The following is a 17,370-nucleotide window of genomic DNA, read 5'->3' as shown; positions in this document are numbered from 1 at the left end:
GATGGTTGGGCACTGTTCTTGAAGCTACCAACATGAGTTTGACCGAACTGGGAGGCAGTAGAAGCCAGGAGGGCTTGGCGTGCTCTGGTCCATGGGGTCACGAAGAGTTGGAAAAGACTAAATGACCAAACAACAACAAATCTTTTGTGATTTTGAGCTGTATTCTCACCTCAAAGTACTTTTTCAAGGCATCAATCTTACGTGACAACCCAAAACAAGAGATTTTGGGTGCTGTGCCTTGAAAACGCTTTTTGTTGGGGGGGGGATCCACCATCTTACACAGGTCTGGGAAGTTGGGAGTTGGAGTCCAATGCTTGTGGCTACCACTGCCCCAGAAAAGCAGTTGCATTGAGGTCCAGTGCCCTTTCCCTCCCATTTACCCCTTTTGCTGTGGAAGACTCTCCTATCCTCTGCTTTATATATGAATTAGGGCAGACACGTGGACGACAGCCCCCTCGTATCTCATTCTGCCCCAAGAAGGAAGCAAAGAGAATAATGAGCAGAGAAATGATGAAGCATTGCAATCTTGCAATTTAAAGGATCATTGTGGGGTTTGCAATATGCACATGTTCTTCAATGAAAATTAATGACCTAATAATTTATACAACACAGGACCTATTTGCATGCTTAATTTGGCCACAGTGCCAGCTTTTGTAAAAGTTATGCATTTTGATTTCATAAGTTTTGTCACAATGGGAGGCACCAACCAGATGTCCTCTTCCTTTGCATGGTTGAGCATGACTGACAATTGCACCGATTCCTACAGGGCCCAGAGCTTTGCATATGCTCTGTTGAATGTGCAGATCTCCTCACTCCACCCTTTATAGAAATCATGCCTACACACCAACGTTCCCATAATGCATCAGCAACCACTGAGTGCGAGCAGACCAGTGCGGCAGAACTCAGGAGACAACAATTCTCTTGTCTTTTTGTCCACTTGTTGTTGTGATGTTGTTCATTGAGAAAACCTCCCTGAGACTCAGCACAGCTCTTGCTCTCTGTGCGCACAAGCGTATGGCTTTGTTACTCGAAATCTCTGCAAGGCTGCAAAAATTAAAAACCGAGAAATGCTAAATCAGCAGCATTATTAACTTTGCCATGTTGCGCGCCCGCCATATAATTTATGGGGTTCATTACAAGGTATAAATGGTAACAAATTAAAGAACAGAAAGAGGCAATAGCAATAATATCAATTTGCACATTCAAGAATGAAATAATGGAAGAAGGGGGCTTCTAAATGTACAGATAAAGGACTAGATTTCAGGGAGAAAAGCCTGAACCTTACAAGCCACATTTCCATGGGCTTTCAAGTGAAACTTCAATGCCTTATGCCAGGTACCCCCAAACTCGGCCCTCCAGATGTTTTGGGACTACAACTCCAATCATCCCTAGCTAACAGGGCCAGTGGTCAGGGATGATGGGAATTGTAGTCCCAAAGCATCTGAGTTTGGGGATGCCTGCCTTATGCCATGAACAAGATTTCCAAGCAGCTTTGTAGCATCTGCCATGTGCATGGGCCTTTCTTAAACTCCTGCATCAGCTTCAGCTCTGCTGAAATCAATGGCACTTTACTTATTACAACCCATTTCAGGTCAACTTTATACATCTACATGTTTGCTGCATGCAGCAAGTCATATTATGTTGGGGTTGCCATACATCTGGAATTTCCTGGACATAGCCAGGAAGATACAAGGAGATGGAACCTTTAGAAGACATTTGAAGGCAGCCCTGTTGTAATTGACGTTTTATGTTGTTTTAGTCTGCTGGATGGATTTTGCATGTATCCTCCTCTGGGGACTGTATGGCAAATAGCTATAGACCCTCCAAGTGTCCCTATTTTCCAGGGATATCCCTGATTTAGAGAAGCTGTTTCTGGTTTCTGATTTGATCCCAGAATGTCCCCCATTTCCCTATTTTCATTGGAGAAATGTTGGAGGGTATGATAGGATGCTTGTATTTTCATTAGAGACATGTAGGAGGGTATGGAGTTGTCCGACCCCTGAGCCGTCTGAAGGCAATCCTGTATAGGTATTTTTTTTTTTAAGGTTTAATGTTTTATTAAGTTTTTATATACTGTATTTTTCGCTCCATAAGATGCACCCTTTCCCTCTTAAAATCTAAGGAAAAATGTCTGTGTGTCTTATGGAGTGAATGTGTGGTCCCTAGGGCTGGGGGGGGGGGGGGGGAGCCGGGCTTCCCCAACCGCCAGCCCCACAAGCTTTCCCCCTGGCTTTCCCCCACTGCCAGCCCCACAAACTCGGGGCTCCCCGACCTGCTCTTTGGGGCTGGCAGTAGGGCAAAGCTGGGCTTCCCCTGCCAGCCCTGCCAAGCTCCTGAGAAGTTCTGGGGTAGCCTGCGAAGCCTCCGCAGGGCAGCAGGGAGCCTTCATCCCGCTGCCCTGGGGAGGTTTCGCGCGGCTATCCCTGGCTTTTGCAGGAGGTGGGGGAAGGGACAGAGCGAGGCTCTCCCGCAAAAGCCCCCAAGAGCCGCATATTTTTTTTATTGAATTCCCCCCCCCCCCAAGTAGGTGTGCCTTATGGAGCGAAAAATACGGTATGTTGGAAGCTGCCCAGAGTGGCTGGGGCAGCCCAGTCAGATGGGCAGGGTATAAATAATAGAATTCTTATTCTTATTAATATTTGTATTCGTATTCTTGAACAGGATGTCCCTATTTTCATCAGAAAAGTGTTAGAGGGTATAAGCTTGTGGAACAGAAGGAGTGCCATTCGGCAGCAAAATGTTTTGGGCTGGCTCTGGTAGCCTGAATCAAATGTATGGCCTTTAAGGGCCGTAAGAACTTCTCTTCAGAGCTAGAAACTGAACAATGGCAACAAAGAGAGTAAAAATGCATTTTAAGGCAATGGCCTCCTTCTGTGGCTTGAACCTTCCTCTTCAGGAATGAAAGCATACGGGCTAACTTCACAATCTGTTGGTTCTCCTCCTTGCCACTTCATAAATCATACCTTATTATTTATTGAGAGTGTTTTTTGCCTGTGTAAAAAATAGGAAGAATGAGAGACGGACACATTATAAAGCATGAATGGCTGCAGAAGATTGCCCCTGCAAGGCATTGTTGATGAAGGGTGCTTAAAAAAGAAAAATGAAATGATTTTATATAAAGGTGGATGTTTGGCAATAAAGAATGGGAGATTGCCCTATTTATATTTCACAGATAATTGCGTAGGAGCACAGAATAATCACCAGCCCTGCCTAAGATGATAAAATGGAGCTCTTCTTTATAATTTTGAATTGAACGGTCCTCTTGAACTAATGCTTGGTCCTTCCTTTCCACAATACAATAATCGAGGCTTAATCAGAAATGACTGGATGGTTTCTATGTATATGACAAGCAAGGCTGTTATCCTATAGCTCTGGTGAGGCGAAAACAAATTAGTGAGTGACACAGCAAGTGGAGTATTATAGGGACTTGTCCACCCATTGATTTTCCTTATCTCCCAGGGATAACTTGTACACTCCTACGTCTTTCTAATCATGTGGAATCATCACCAGAGCACCCAAAGCACTTTTGCATCACCTCTCCAAAGCTTAAAGCAGCTTACAATAAAGCTAAGATATCTAAAAGCTTAGAAGTGGCATCAAAACAGGTCCCAAATTCAAGCAACAGCACCTACAGCAGGCGTTGCGATCAACTCTGGTCCTCCAGATTTATAGGTATTATGATAAATGGAAACTGTTCTGCACCTACTGGGTTTGTTCTGATGGTACCTAACTAATATCAATAACGAATGTAACTCCAAATTTGGTCTCTCTTCCTCTCTGTGTATGTGAATGAGTAAGAGAGATTATAAACACCACTAAGGTGAAAAAGTATTCATCAGGGTACCCAAAATGGTGCACCTCCAGATATTGTTTGAGTCCAGGTGGTGTTGGATTCCAACTCTCAACACTGGACATGCCGGCTGGGGATGATGGAAACAACATCTCAAAGGTACCACATTGTCTACCCCTGCCACACATGCTGGTACAGAAAAGCCATAAGTTGGCAATTCATTGGTCTCTTTGGTAAAAGATGGTCCACTCAGAAGTGCATCCCATTGAGTGCCATGGGACTTTAACAACAACAACATATTATTATTTATACCCCACCCATCTGGCTGAGTTTCCCCAGCCACTCTGGGCAGCTCCCAATCCACTATTAAAAACACAATAGTTGCTTATTGCCTTGAAATCTGATGGGAGGGCATTCCACAGAGTGGGCACCACTACCGAGAAGGCCCTCTGCCTGGTTCCCTGTAACCTCACTTCTCGCAGGGAGGGAACTGCCAGAAGGCCCTCGACGCTGGGCCTCAGTGTCCTCGCTGAACGATGGGGATGGAGAAACTGCACACTTTGAATTGTGCTTAGAAATGTACTGGGAGCCAATGCAGGTCTCTCAGGACCGGTGTTATATTGGTCAATACAGGGTACAGGGGAAAAAACCAACCCCTTCAAAGGCTCCCTTTTCAAGAGATCTAATCTAGCTTTCTAAATTGTATATTTTGTTAACTTTGCCCTACGTCCCTGCTCCCTGCATTAAGTGTGTCTGATTTTTGCTGGGATGTTTTTACCTGTTTCCCCTGTTCAAATGTTTGCCTTCGCGAAGAGCGAGAGGAGAAATGCCTTATTCCCCGAGAGGGGAGCTGTACTTATGCATGGCATTTCAATCGCATGCTGTTATTCAAACAATTAGAAATCACACAGACCATGCAAGGAATTATCTGGGCACAGCACAGAGCAGTTTTATTATTACACAGCGCTTAATGAAAATGATTTGGAGGACCCCAAAAACCTCGTAACGTAAAGAAACCCTGAATAATTGGTATATTTATTATTATTATTATTATTAAGGATCACGATAGATGAAAATGCTGGTTACTGGACGTATGTCAAGCTATAATGCACTAACGTGGAGAAGGTACTTACTGCTTGCTACCCTGCCTTGCATACCAAGTGTGACACAACAGAGTGAGGCTGTGATGAAGAGCCAAGGGTAGGAATAAGAACCAGGCCGCTGCCAGCGGTCCTCTGCTCTTTGCAGGCAACAAAACAAAAATAAAATAAAAATGCTCCTTGGTCTTAAGGGACCTACATTTACCTGGTAGCCCCTTTGAATTCAGTGCCTCAGACTTCCAAGGCAAGCGTGTGCTTGGGATTACAAATGCACTTCCATAAATATCAATAGCCGGATTTGCAAACCTACTAGCAGGAAGCCTGCCTTGATGGCCGAAATATAAATGGAAACTTATTCTAGGAATATATGCTGGAAGGAACAGGTGAGCACTTGCATAACAAACAAGCACACCAACCCCGCCCCCCGCCCCCCGCTTAGCTACCCATTGCCCTGGGTACGTAGGGGCTCACACTTAACAGCACTGCTGCTGGGTTTAATCATCTTATTTTCCCTACATCTGTTGTCATTTTCTTTCATACCAGCTTGATGGTTGCTGTGCGGCGCTGCACAGCCTCTGCAGGTATATATTTGTGTGTGTGTGTGTGTGTGTGTGTGTGTGGACATCTAGGGATGGGGGAGAATTTTTGTTCAACTTGCAATGGCAGTGAACTCTATCTGACGTCAGAACTCTATCTGACGGATCCTGCTCAGATAAGAATACAGGTGTGTGGATTAGGTTGTGTGTCTACAAACCTTTTGGGAGCGTGGTTCCATCTTAATTTGTATGAGATGCTCTGAGGGCTTTCCTTCCTTCCTTCCTTCCTTCCTTCCTTCCTTCCTTCCTTCCTTCCTTCCTTCCTTCTACAAACATTTCTAGCTGCTTGTTAGTTTGTTAAATGTCCTGAGAGTTGTCCGGAGACCCCTATCCCGCTCCGAGATCTACAATTCCTTGGATTCCTTGGGAAGAGGGACTGATCATTAACCACTCTGGAAATTGTATTTATGTAGGAGGGAATACGGGTCCCCTAACAACTCTTAGCACCCTTAATAAACTATATTTCACAGAATTCTTTTTTGGGGGGGGATGGAGACCATGGGCATAGCCAGGATTTATGTTGGTGGGGAGAAAGGACTTTTGTTGGGGGGGGGGGGGCAGAACTGAACTATCTGTGATGAAATTGGTCAGTTAGTTAAGTGTTTTTATTTATTTATTTGATGGGGGCAGCTGCCCCTTCCCCCCTGATTAAGCCCATAGTGGAGACACTGTGGCTGTTTAAAGGAGTATCATACTGCTTCAACCATATGGTGTGAACAGGGCCGGATTCTGTACAGTGGTACCTCGGGTTAAGAACTTAATTCATTCTGGAGGTCCGTTCTTAACCTCAAACTGTTCTTAACCTGAGTACCACTTTAGCTAATGGGGCCTCCTGCTGTTGCCGCCATGTGATTTCTGTTCTCATCCTGAGGTAAAGTTCTTAACCCAAGGTACTACTTCTGGGTTAGCGGAGTCTGTAACCCGAAGTGTCTGTAACCTGAGGTGTCTGTAACCTGAGGTACCACTATACACAATACTTTCTTTCTGTCCCAGTTGGTCCATGTACAACTGCTGATATTCCATCCCTCTTCCTTCCTTCCACAATCTGACATCATAATTTTTCCTTTCAACAGTGAACTCAGGCGGTTTCGAGCTGACCAAAATTGGGTGGTGGTGGTGGTTGACAAACAAGGAAGGAGGGACTGGCAGTATTGGGTGAATGCCCAGCGATGCAGAAATGAAGAACTTTAGTTTGTTTGTATTAAGGCGACAAGCCTTCTCTCACATCCCCCTTCCAAAGCCAAAGCAAAACACACAACAGCAACAACCCATGAAGTATGGTCTGCAATAAGAGGAAAGTGACTTGGTTGCTTGTGCCTCTTATGGTATTCAGCCTCCTTGAGTTTCAGTCACTGCTCTTCCACTTCAATGGTAGGGCACACATTTTGAAAACAGATTCAAATCTTCGCCATCACCCCTTAGCACGAGCTCAGGTAAAAGGATGGGGCGGGGGACACCTTTATGAGACCCTGGACAGCCTCTGCAAGTCTGCATAGAGAGATTCCAAACCAGGCATCTTCAAGCGTTCACATTTGTTTGCAGACTTCTTAAAACGGGCTGAGCAAAACCAGATACCATCACACAGCTCAGACCCAGCCTGTTATCGTGTAGACAAGGAAGAGCACTGGCTTCTATTTCTTGCAAAAAGCATTTTTGGAGAATATTTCCCATGCATTTTGGTGCTGATTTCCCCAGGCTGCGGAGCGGGCGTTTCAAGCAACTGTAGAATCAGGGTAAACAAAGCCCATCAAGGCAAGCCAGCAACAATTGATCCCTGTTTGTCACATCTTTCCTTATCTCTTATTAAAATTCCTCGCTATTCCTTTCTCACTTTGCACCCAACTCTAACCCTTTCTTCGGTTCAATTATAATATAACCTTCATCTAGGTTGCGCCTCTCTCTGGAGACCTCGAAGCTGCATTGGCTTGCATGCCACAGCACCTTAAGGGCAAAATAAATGTCCCATTTATCTTTTGAAAATGGCTTCAATTTAAAAAGAGCTGGGGAAAGTGGCGTAATCATCAGCGCTGCTAAGTAGATGCAGCAATACATTGTTGAGAAGCTAGAAAGAGTCAACAGCTCAGGCTGTGTGTGAACAAACACATACCTCGTAAGTGATGTTGTTGGGCAAATATATAGATATATATTTATTGTGAAGCAATTAAGTTATTTGCCTTCAAGTCGTGTGCCTGTTCCTGATTTGCTGCCCAGTTGGCAAGGCTATTCTGGCAGCCTGACACTGGTCTAGGTGGGGCAGTGCCACTTAACCTGGCATCACTGCCAGTTATGGAGAGCAGAAAGGAGAAGAAGGCAGTGCAGGGCGAGGTGCCATATATGTGCAACAACACACTGTGCCTTGCCCTTCCACCTGATGAAAGTCGCAGTTCAACAATCTGGAGGGTACCATGCTGGGTGCACCAGGGTTATAATAATTCTTTGGGCCTCCATCTGTCTCAAGAGACAATGGACTGTGCCCCAGGGGTAAAGTCAAACCACACATTAGCAGCACCAAAGTGACCTCCCCGGGGCGTGGGCTTGGGCAGTGTGTATGGAGGTCCTGTGTCCTTTCTTGGCCTCCAAAGGAAAGGAGAGCAATACATTTGGCACCAGCTTGGCTGCAGGAGTTGCTGGAAGGAGGCATGTAAGGCACCATTCAACTATCTTAGGAACTTCACTCTGGATTTTTGTAGGGTTTACTCCTTGGCTTTTTCTTCTCCTGAAGATATCCCATAAGGCAGTGGGAGTTTAGGATCAGAGTATTCCTTTCTCCAAGTGGAATATCCCCACGCCTCATAAATAAGAAGAGTACCTCATATTCTTCTTTTCTTTTTATCTATCTATCATCTACCATCTATCTCTATCTATCTATCTATCATCTATCTATCTATCTATCTATCTATCTATCTATCTATCTATCTATCTATCGTCTATCTATCTATCTCTATCTATCTATCTATCTATCTATCTATCTATCTATCTATCTATCATCTATCTATCTATCTATCTATCTATCATCTATCTATCTATCATCTATCTCTATCTATCTATCTATCTATCTATCTATCTATCTATCTATCTCTATCTCTATCTATCTATCATCTATCTATCTATCTATCTATCTATCTATCTATCATCTATCTATCTATCTATCTATCTATCTATCTATCTATCTATCATCTATCTATCTATCTATCTATATCTATCTATCTAATCTATCTATCTATCATCTATCTATATCTCTATCTCTATCATCTACCATCTATCATTTCTCTCTCTCTCTCATCTATCTCTCATCTATCATCCATCTATCTATCTATCTATCTATCTATCTATCTATCTATCTATCTATCTATCTATCTATCAATCATCTATCTATCTATCTCTATCTATCTATCTATCATCTATCTATCTATCTATCTATCTATCTATCTATCTATCATCTATCTATCTATCTATCTATCTATCTATCTATCTATCTATCATCTATCTATTATTTCTCTCTCTGTCTCATCTATCTCTTATCTATCTATCATCTATCTATCTATCTATCTATCTATATCTATCTATCTCTATCTATCTATCTATCTATCTATCTATCTATCTATCATCTATCTATCTATCTATATATCTATCTATCTCTATCTATTTATCTATCTATCTATCATCTATCATCTATCTATCATCATCTATCTATATCTCTATCTATCATCTACCATCTATCTATATCTCTCTCTCCTATCTATATCTATCTATATCTATCTATCTATCTATCTATCTAATCTATCATCTATCTATCAATCATCTATCTATCTATCTATCTATCTATCTATCATCTATCTATCATTTATCATCTATCATCTATCTATCATCTATCATCTATCTATCATCTATCTATCTATCTATCATCTATCTATCTATCTATCTATCTATCTATCTATCTATCTATCTATTATCTATCTATCATCTATCTATCTATCTATCTATCTATCATCTATCTATCTAATCTATCTATCTATCATCTATCTATCTATCATCCATCTATCTATCTATCTATCTACTTATCTATCATCTATCTATCTATCTATCTATCTATCTATCTATCTATCTAATCAATCTATCTATCATCTATCTATATCTCTATCTCTATCTATCATCTACCATCTATCATTTCTCTCTCTCTCTCATCTATCTCTCATCCATCATCTATCTATATCTATCTATCTATCTATCTATCTATCTATCTATCTATCTATATCTATCTATCTATCTATCTATCTATATCTATCTATCTCTATCATCTATCTATCTATCTATCTATCTATCTATCTATCTATCTATCATCTATCTATCATCTATCTATCATCTCTATTTTTCCTCAATGTAGATGAGGCAGCCATTGGGGATAGCAACAGAACTGATGTTTCACCATGCTAGAGAAGAAACTTTTTTCCCCCCTTCTCCCTAGAGAACAATGTTTACAATGTTTAGGTATATGCGTACCCCTGCGTCTCCCCAGAAAATAACTATATCTATCTATCTATCTATCATCTATCTATCTATCATCTATCTATCTATCATCTATCTATCTATCTATCATCTATCTATCATCTATCTACAGTGGTGCCTCGCAAGACGAAATTAATCCGTTCCGCGAGTCTCTTCGTCTTGCGGGTTTTTTTGTCTTGCGAAGCACAGCTATTAGCGGCTTAGCGGCTTAGCGGCTATTAATGGCTTAGTAGCTTAGCGGCTTTAAGAAAAAGGAAACAAACTCGCAAGAACTCGCAAGACGTTCTATCTTGCGAAGCAAGCCCATAGGGAAATTCGTCTTGCGGAACGACTCAAAAACCGGAAAACTCTTTCGTTTTGCACGTTTTTCACCTTGCGAGGCATTCGTCTTGCGAGGTACCACTGTATCTAGACTATGTCCCACAAGACAATAGGTACAATTTTTCCTAGGGGTTTACTTCCGAAGCCTTTTTCATAAATATAAGCACAAGGCAGCAGAGGTTTAAGATCAGAGTTTTCATTTTCATACATGGGCTAGCTTCACAGGGTTGATGAGCCCCCACCCCTGCCCCAAATTAGGGTAGTAGTCGTACCTCAGCTCCCAAATGCCTTGGGAGTCGAATATTCTGGCTCCCGATCAAAAAACGGAAGTGAGTGTTCTGGTTTTCGAACGTTCTTTTGAAAACTGGAAGTCCGACGGGGTTTCCACGGCTTCCAGCTGTCTGCATGAGCTTCCTGCAGCCAATCAGAAGCGGCGCTTTGGAAACTGAATGTTTCCAGAATGAATTCTGCTCAGCTTCCGAGGTACGACTGTAGTATGATCATCTTTAAATGCTATAATAATTATCTCAGTAATGATAATAAGCAACAGTCTTGTACAGATAGGCCACTATAAACACTCCCATTTTGCCAGTGAGAGACTGAAGCCATGTGCAGTGCAAACTTATGTACTAGACGGGTGTACACAGGATCATAGTCTTTTGTTGCAACCATAGGTACTAAGTAGTAAGATCCCTCTGGTGTTTAACAGAGCTTAGTCCTGCCTCACACCACTGGTTTGAGCACCTCTCCCATGCAATAACCCTTCTTGATCTTGTCCTTGTGGCTCTCTCCCTCAGCGACCAGAGATTACACATTCATTTATTGTAATTTCAGTATTTAAAGCATCTTCTGCAGCTGAAGGCAGCTCACATTTTAAGATACATTAAAAACAATAGCAATAAAAATCAGAATAAAAACCACCTGCTGGGCTGCCCATCTGAAAACAATGGGATGCCGTCTCATTAACTGCCATTCTGACCTAACCTGCAATTTTCTGTGTGCCTTCAAGAAACATGAGATCTGTCAATTAGATGAATGAGAATGATAACAGATGGAGATATTTTGCATTCATGGCAGGGGTTCTCATTTTATTTTTATTTTTTGACCTGCACCTACTATCCCTTCCAAATTCACCCCAATTTCAGTTATCTCATGTAAATCCTAAGAATTGTAGTTTATTTATTTTTGTTTGTTATGAATAGCTACATACCCTCCAACATTTTTTTCCAACATCCCATCCCATCCCATTCCATAATGAAAATTTCACTATTTATACCCCACACATCTTACTGGGTCCCCCCAGCCACTCTGGGCAGCTTCCAACATACAGTGGTACCTCGGGTTAAAAACTTAATTCGTTCTGGAGGTCTGTTCTTAACCTGAAACTGTTCTTAACCTGAAGGACCACTTTAGCTAATGGAGTCTCCTGCTGCCACTGTGCCACAGCTGCACGATTTCTGTTCTCATCCTGAAGTAAAGTTCTTAACCCAAGGTAATATTTCTGGTTTAGCAGAGTCTGTAACCTGAAGTGTATGTAACCCGAGGTACCACTGTATATAAAAACATAATAAAACATAAAACCTATAAAAAAATCCCTATACAGGATTGCCTTCAGACAGCTCCGGAGTCAGATAACTCCATACCCTCCAACATTTCTCCAATGAAAATAGGAAAATCCCGAGGAAAAGTGGGACATTTGTGCTCAAATCAGAAACCAGGACAGCTTCTCTAAATCAGGGATGTCCCTGGAAAATACAGACACTTGGAGGGTCTATGCCCCACTCTTCGCCATACAGTCCCCAGGGCAGGTTACAGAATCTATCCAGCAGACTAAAACAACATATAACTTTAATTAAAAGCAGACTTTGAAACCATAGTATAAACAATTAGAAAACAAGAGCAGCACTTCAGCAATGGAGGAAACATTCAGTTCATCTTCAACCTCCACCTCACTGCCCCAGGCCTGGGCAAAGAGGTGCCAACTAAGTACCAACTTATAACAAACAACTATTTATTTGCAAAACTGCACCCAATCTTCACACATACAATGGAAATTGTAGGAAAAGATTCCAAGGGACAGAGACTAGGGCTTGCTGCTCTACCTCTATAGTTTTTTTCAACAGAACCCTCTTCAACTGCACCTTGCTTCCTGAAGAAGAAGAAGAAGAAGAAGAAGAAGAAGAAGAAGAAGAAGAATAGTTTGGATTTGATATCCCACTTTATCACTACTTGAAGGAGTCTCAAAGTGACTAACATTCTCCCTTCCCTTCCTCCCCCACAACAAACACTCTGTGAGGTGAGTGGGGCTGAGAGACTTCAAAGAAGTGTGACTAGCCCAAGGTCACCCAGCAGCTGCATGTGGAGGAGCGGGGAAGCGAACCCGGTTCACCAGATTACGAGTCTATCGCTCTTAACCGCTACACCACACTGGCTCTCCTGAGTACCAGCAGTGACCTGAGAGGTGGAAGGTGGAGCAGAGAGGACCTCCTCATTCTCCCCCCTTACTGCCACAACAGGTGAAAGGGGAAGAAGGTCCTTAATACAGCTTGCCGACTTTGCCAGTCCCCCCTGAGCTAGTTTCTTTATATTTGTGAATGGCATTGTGGTTGTTAGTGATATCCGAGCATTGTACAACATTTAGATTGGCAGGAGGCACAGAAGGACAAGGCAAAGGGTATGTAGATGCGAATTGGCTATTTGCAGCGGCTGGGAAGCAGAGAGGCTAAGCAGAGAGTTAACATCTCTACTGATCCGTCTCGCCCGCGCCCAGATTTCTGACCTACAAAATCGTGCTCTTGCTTTCTTAAACATACTTACATGAAACTCAATACCAACACAATCTATTTATTGCTAAAATGCTAGTTGGAAATTGGAAACGGTATAAATAAGATGCATTGCTGGTGATCCCCGTGCCCCCTGAAGGCACTGTAAGGCTCAAAAACTCACTCGGTTCACGGCGTCATAAAACTGAAGCAATAAATGTCACCCCTTTTTTGATTGCACATTAAGCCAATCGGCTTTTTATTGCGGCTAAATAGGCCGTCATCAAGGCACCAGTCATTTTACTACTAGGGCATGACTTCAGCGAAATGTATAAGCTGATGGGGATGTGTGTGGGAGGATACTTTATTTCCATATATTTTGCGCGCAGGCAGACAAAGTGTGTGTGTGTGTGATGAAAGGTTTCTCCCTGCCCCCAAATAGTCCAGTCCAAAGCGCCTACCCATGTTCGTTCATGCTGTAATGCCCTGATGTACACAGAAGATTAGGTGTCAATGCACATTAATATTTGATGTGCATTATCATATTATCCTTTATGGGTACTTTCCCAAGCATGCAAAGAAAGGCTCTCTTAAACACAGGGAGTTATATAATAATGTAGCGGTATTTTGCTGAGTTCACTCAGCATGCAAACTGTGCCCTTTGATTTTATGGCAGGGGTGGGGAGCAAGTACCAGCCACTGTAAGATACCTAATACCCATAAAGGAGTGAAATATGGCAAATCAGCCACCGATCTAGTGCTATCTTTCTAAGAAAATGGGTGCCAGAACTCACCACAAACACTTCCCTCGTTCTCTTAGAATAGCAATGGTGCCCACTCAAGAGGTGCCACAACAGAATTCTGGCGAGTTCTGGCTGAAAAAAGGCCCTGCAGTAATCCACTTTGTTTTCGAAAGACACGCCACACAACCCCCACCCCACCCCAGATAAGCACATGCTTGCAGCATACTGTTAAAAATGAAGAGAGATCCCATCACTCTTAATTCAAGAATATTAACATCTTTTGACGCAAACAGTACAGGGAACATGGAAGCAGAAGTGTTGTTCGGCATGCATACTTGCTTCTGAACACTGAGGGGATGTTTGCTGCCGGAAAGATTTCCTGTGTCTGTTTGCTCATAGAAATTGTGCATGCAGAAGCACTCTTGGGTGAATGATATTTTATTATTTCCTGAATTTCTTACTCATCATAAGATCCCAGGGTGGATCACAACTGTATAATTGTTCAACTGAGACTGAAATAGAGAATGACTATGTGTATCACTGAAGGGTTTTAACCAGAATATTCCATTGAAGCTAAAGAACAGCAGAAAGGGCTCTCTGAGCTCCTAGATGGGTTGATGATTAACTGTTGTTATTCTCTAGTAGCTAACGGGCGAGTGTTTAACCTTGGATTGCATAAGAGCATAAGAGCTATTTAATTGCAAATTTACCTTCCTGGAAGGGCGGTGGTTAAATCTTTGTTCCCAGGCTCTGTGGGAATAAGGATGTGTAAATGACTCTCCTGAAGGGAGTGACACAGCTCCAGGAAAAATGGAGGCTGTAAGGAGAGAGAGAGACCTTTGCTTATAGATCTGTTTGGAAGTACGTTTATTTCTAAGATGCTGAGCCGGTGCTGGACAGCAGAAGATATTGTATGGAATTATTTGGATGTATCTTTGATGCTTTTGTTCTGTTTTGAAGAAAGTTCTGCAAGTAAAGTTTTGAATAATATCCAATGGGTCTGGACAATATTTCATTCCAAAAGGGGTCTGCTGGTGGACCACAATAAACGGATTGATTGATTAATGGCCAGTTTTTATGCACCCAGTTGCTTCAAGATATATTAATATCTGCAATGACAACAATATGAAAAATCAATACAGTGGTACCTCGGTTTTAAGTACAGTCCAGTTTAAGAACGAATTGGTTTGAGAACTTTACCTCGGTCTAAGAATGGAATCCGAACGGTGGAAGGGCACCAGCGGTGGGAGGCCTCATTAGGGAAAACGCGACTTGGTTTAAGAACAGTTTTGTTCTAAGAACAGACTTCCGGAATGGATTAAGTTTGTAAACTGAGGTACCACCGTACTAAAATCAAATTAAAAAAATTACAGAAGACTAGTGTGAGTCCTAAATATCTATCATGTATCTATCATCTATCTATCTATCTATCTATCATCTATCTATCTATCTATCTATCATCTATCATCTATCTATCATCTATCTATCTATCTATCATCTATCTATCTATCATCTATCTATCATCTATCTATCATCATCTATATCATCTATCTATCTATCATCAAAGACAAGGGTAAAGAGGGGTTTCTTCAGCCTATGCCCAAAGTTATACCATGAAGCAGCAAGATACACCTCTGTGGGGAAGAAGTCCAGAACTTTATGAGGTGCAACAGAGCAAGTCCTCAACTGGTCTACCATTCCCTGAACTTCTGAGCAAGCACATGACTTGACTGCCATTCTGGATTTGTTCCAAAACCAAACATGAAACCAAATCTAGCAAAAGTACTAATCAAGCTGCTCCACTACTTAAATCAGGGGTGAGAAAGCTGTGCCCTTCCAGCTGGGTTGAGGAGAGTTGGAATTCAACAACATCTGGAGGGTCTGTTGTTCCCCTGCTCCAGTTTGAAGGAAGGGAGAAGCAGAACAGAAGCTACTGTATTGCAACTATCTATTTCTGTTTTGAGTCTGTAACGTAAGGGGAAAAAAGGCATTTAATGGATTATAAATTTGCCCTTAGAGCTATACCAATTGCAGGACATCACTGAATGCTGCCATCACGTAGTTTTTGTGCACCCTGTTGAACATTAGTAAACAGTTATTTCCTGTGTGGTGTACTTGAGCTTTCAAGCTGCCTCTTAGAGCTTTTGCACACCAATCTCAGGATTACATCATCATGTTCAGATGCTCTGGCTAAAACGAGCAGATACAGAACCGCTCTTCCAATCTAATTGACACATGGATTGAGAAGCTGGCAAAAATCAGATACCCGTTTTCTTTGCATGTTTCCCTTGCTTTCTTTTGGGATATATTTGGCCATAATAAAGATAAATATCGATTGGCTCGAGCAATATTGATTTTAGGGTAGTTGCTGCTGACAGCAGCATGATTTGTACAGACTTCCATGCTCTTATAATGGAGTTTATTTGCATGAGAATTTGGTTTGAGGGTATTGATGTGGGCTTTCACTTACTGCACCGGCATGCTGTAGAATTTGCATATAACGTATACTTGCAATTAGAGAAGAAATATGAGGTTAAGGGATGGCCGTTTGGTTACATACGCATCCTGGTGGTGGATGGGAGTGGCTCTAAGTAGAATAATGTTTGCATTCAAAATAGCCATGTTAGCACAAAGTGACTTGGGGGCGGGGTGGGGGTTCAAATTCAGCTGTATCTCCAGGTGCTGTGCAGTCATTAATTTAGCTTCATATTGTGCCCTGCTGCCCCACACTCCTAATCATTCACTGGTTTGTTGTTGTGGTTGTTGTTGTCGTCTCTGTTGTTGTTGTTGTCCTGCTGGTTGCTCTCTAGGAAAGGAATTTGAAGTAGCCTATTTATCAATTTATCAAAATGGAGGCAGTGAGAGATTTTACTTTCTTGGGCTCCATGATCACTGCAGATGATGACAACAGTCACAAAATTAAAAGACGCCTGCTTCTTGGGAGAATTGCAATGACAAACCTAGACAGCATCTTAAAAAGCAGAGACATCACCTTGCCGACAAAGGTCCGTATAGTTAAAGCTATGGTTTTCCCAGTAGTGATGTATGGAAGTGAGAGCTGGACCATAAAGAAGGCTGATTGCTGAAGAATTGATGCTTTTGAATTATGGTGCTGGAGGAGACTCTTGAGAGTCCCATGGACTGCAAGAAGATCAAACCTATCCATTCTTAAGGAAATCAGCCCTGAGTGCTCCCTGGAAGGGCAGATCATGAAGCTGAGGCTCCAATACTTTGGCCACCTCATGAGAAGAGAAGACTCCCTGGAGAAGACCCTGATGTTGGGAAAGATGGAGGGCACAAGGAGAAGGGGATGACAGAGGACGAGATGGGTGGACAGTGTTCTCGAAGCTACCAGCATGAGTTTGACCAAACTGCGTAAGGCAGTGGAGGACAGGAGTGCCTGGCGTGCTCTGGTCCATGGGGTCATGAAGAGTCGGACACGACTAAACGGCTAAGCAACAACAACAATTTATCAATTTATCTATTTCATTTGTGTCTCATCCTGTTCTTCAAGAAGCTTGAAGGTTGAGTACATGCAGGGCTATTTTTCCC

At 42.4% G+C, this 17,370-nt stretch overlaps 1 protein-coding gene across 1 annotated transcript in view; it reads right to left on the bottom strand.

Annotated features, from left to right (window-relative positions):
* Positions 1-17,370, bottom strand: part of TMEFF2 (transmembrane protein with EGF like and two follistatin like domains 2) — a 244,754-nt gene that overhangs the window by 55,457 nt on the left and 171,927 nt on the right. The gene's annotated exons all lie outside the window — the stretch shown is intronic.

This window comes from Podarcis cretensis (genome assembly GCF_951804945.1).
Source record: "Podarcis cretensis genome assembly, chromosome: 1".
Taxonomy (NCBI): domain Eukaryota; kingdom Metazoa; phylum Chordata; class Lepidosauria; order Squamata; family Lacertidae; genus Podarcis; species Podarcis cretensis.
Note: the sequence above shows the minus strand (reverse complement) of the source record. Positions and strands in the feature narration are given on the sequence as shown.